Source organism: Chanodichthys erythropterus, chromosome 12, assembly GCF_024489055.1.
Source record: "Chanodichthys erythropterus isolate Z2021 chromosome 12, ASM2448905v1, whole genome shotgun sequence".
NCBI classification, from domain to species: Eukaryota; Metazoa; Chordata; class Actinopteri; order Cypriniformes; family Xenocyprididae; genus Chanodichthys; species Chanodichthys erythropterus.
This window is the reverse complement of record NC_090232.1, coordinates 5330960-5334579: the sequence shown is the minus strand read 5'-3', so window position 1 is coordinate 5334579 and position 3620 is coordinate 5330960.

The window sequence follows — 3620 nt, the reverse complement described above, 5'->3', positions numbered from 1 at the left end:
AAATGAAGAGTGCAATACGACCAAACTAGATTTCATGTGGTTATATCGTGCCACAGTGTGAAGGCCCAGCAATTCAGAGTGAATGGGGGAAAAAAACAGGCAGGCTGTGAGTGCAGGTTGAGACCCAGCCCCTGACATTCCTATCTGTACCTGTGCATGCTGCGGAGTGACTGGAGGTGTGCCGGAGCTTAAGAGAGCCACTATTTACCCGCTGGGCCGGAAAGCCTCGAGGAGGAGGAGGAGAGGCCAGTGGGTGCATTACTCTGTTTAGACGTGGCCAGGAACAAAAAAAGGCTCTGAAAATGCTGCCGACAGCAATTGTCAGCATGGCCCTTGCGCTTTCTCTGACACACACACACACACTGCAGTTCACATGCATTCATTCTCTCTTTTCTTAATGGATACATGTGACAGGATTTGCTTTGTATCACTCATGCTAGAAAGAAACAAAGACATCAATTAAAAAAAACAAAAAACAAAAAAAACCCAATAATAAATCAATAGCATGATACTAATTTTCGATGAGGCACAATGTTGAACAGTGTAGTTCCATGATATTTTTATATCTACCTTCAAGTTATTAATGGCAATATTTTTAACCATATAAACACTTTGCATGTCTTGCTTTCGCTTAAAAAGCATCCTTTAAATGAAGTCTCAATCTGCATAATTATATTGCTTGTTGCCTATAAAATTAACATCAACTAATTATATGCAATAGGTCATATTTTATGCAAGAACAAAATAATAAATCAAGCCACTAAATATAATTAGAAAAATATTTTATTATAGATTCATTCAAAATAATTAAAATCCATATTAAAAAAAAATGTGTCATTTTTGATGGCAATTTTGGTCTGAGCAGTTAATTTCTGACTCTGCCTTGAATGTAAAAATAACAATGGCATATGAATATAGTAATCTTTCAGTACTATGGTGTGTGTGTGTGTGTGTATTGTGAATTGTGAATGATTGTGAGCAGTGAGCCATCCATTCAGAAGAAAGGACCTGAAAAATGCAGTGCCGACTGGAAAGGTGTTATGTAAATGGGTCACTCATTAAAAGCTTATTAAGAGTTTGTGTGAAAGTGTGTGTATGTGTTAACTACATTTGTTCTACAAAATATGCTAGTTTGTGTTACTACATTTTTTGTAACTTGGTTTTCGCCAGCATTGTCAAAAAAATAAAAATAAAATAAAATGACTATACTTGCTAAGTATGCACTGTAAAAATGATTTTCATGATTTGTTATCTCAACGTTTTTTCTTTTGTCAGATCAACTTAGATAATTGATGTAGTTCAGATAACATCATATTTTGAGTTTCTGTTGATTAAACCAATCACCTTAGTTGTATTAACTCACAATTTTTAATTTCAATTAACTTCAATTGACATTTGTCATATAAAAATAACGATAAAAAGCAATTATAAACTTACTATTTATTCATCTTCTCTATAAATGCTGCATTTCAGAAGGATGTCATTTTAGCTAACATTATCATTGCTGAAGTATAATAACTGGTATAATTACCAACCTAATGAATTAAATAATTACAGTGGCATTGTATAATTTTAAATACAAGTAATGAGAGCAAAAGTCAACATGAAATGGCATTTGCAACCAATGTTAATTCTGTAACATTTTGAAGTGAAATGGAATATTCAATTTTGGAGGGAAAAAAGATGACTACTAGGCTTTTGGATCAGGATCTGAAGCATAATTTGGCTTTTAGTTAACTTTGCTTTCCCCAACCACATGACCTAGATGACCTAAGCTGAAAAGGAAGTTTCATATGTGGAGCAAGTGCATTTTGATGATTTTGAGATTAAAACAAACAAGGTCCATTTGGGCCGCATTAACATTACCTGGATCATGACCCAATTCCGATTTTTATATAATTTTTATATCCACAGAATGGTAGAATTGCCAAATGCTTTCACTGGAAAGTAGCATAAACTGGTCGCTAAATGTCGTCATAATGGCGAGTCCACTGATAAATATCATTGGTTGAGTCTCAGAAGGGGCGGGGAAGTCACGAAATCTAGTGACAAAATCATTAAATTGGCAACGCTGATTGGATATAACCCACAAATGTGTACACGGAAAAAGCACATGGAATCCGATATTCTCCGATTGGTTTCAGGCCTCATACATATGTGGACATACGTGCATCTGCCATGTAAGTAGACCGATCAGATATTGGTGAATAACGTCAACTCAGATGGACACCAACCACGATTAAATGACTCAATGGACGGCAGGCAGACAAAGGCTAAATCATGATTTGCTGACCTTTAAAGATGATACGGAAAGCAAAAGCTTGTATTATCATTTCATCCGTGTCCGTTTTTGCTTCCTCTTTGGCCTAAGCCTTTTCCGGGTCAGAATGACTACACTTAAAAACAACCCAAGTTGGGTTGAAAATGGACAAACCCAGCAATTGGGTTAAACGTTTTAGCGATTGTACAGTTTTATTTAACCCAGCTATTGTTTAAAAATTACTATATGGCTGGCTTAAAATGAACCCAAAAATAGGTTGGAAATTATAAATCAGACACATAATTACTAGGCAACAATAATAATCAAAAGATGTACATTTATTAATAAGCACTCTAAAAAAAGCTGGGTTAAAAACAACCTAAGTTGAATTAAAAATGGACAAAAAAATTACTAGTTGCTTGCTTAAAATGAACCCAAAGTATGTCTGAAAGTTTGATGAATAATACACTCTAAAAAATGCTGGGTTAAAAACAACCCAAGTTGGGTTGAAAATGGACAAACCCAGCAATTGGGTTGTTTTAACCCAGTGGTTGGGTTAAATGTTTGCCCAACCTGCTGGGTAGTTTTATTTAACTCAACTATTGTTTAAAAATTACTGTATTTCTTAATTAAAATTAACCCAAAGTATGTTGGAAATTAACATTTATTAATGTTCAATGAATAATTATTAAACAATAAACATTAAATTGCTTATTAATATATTTATATTAATAAACTATTAAACTATTAAATTTATATTAATAAACATTCACCTTTTGTCTATTATTGTTGTCTCTAATTGCATCTGGTTTTTAATTTCCCAACTATTTTGGGTTCATTTTAAGCTAGCCATATAGCAATTTTTAAATAATAGTTGGTTTAAATAAAACTACCCAGCAGGTTGGGCAAACATTTAACCCAACCGCTGGATTAAAACAACCCAATCGCTGGGTTTGTCCATTTTCAACACAACTTGGGTTGTTTTTAACCCAGTATTTTTTAGAGTCTAATGAATGGATTACAATGCAATACATATTTAATAAATTCCTTATTAATGCATGTTCACCTTTTGATTTTTTTTTTTGCCTCTAGTAATTATGTTTCTGATTTTTAATTTCCAACTTATTTGAGTTAATTTTAAGCCAGCCATAGTCATTTTTAAACAATAGTTGGGTGAAATAAAACTACCCAGCATGTTGGGCAAACATTTAACCCAACCGCTGGGTTAAAACAATCCAGTTGCTGGGTTTGTCCATTTTTAAACCAGTGTACCCTGGGTTGTTTCGCAAAGTGTATAGTGTAAATGCAGATATCGGATATTGTTGACTTTAAACAACAGGCCCAAATAAATGTACTCGGG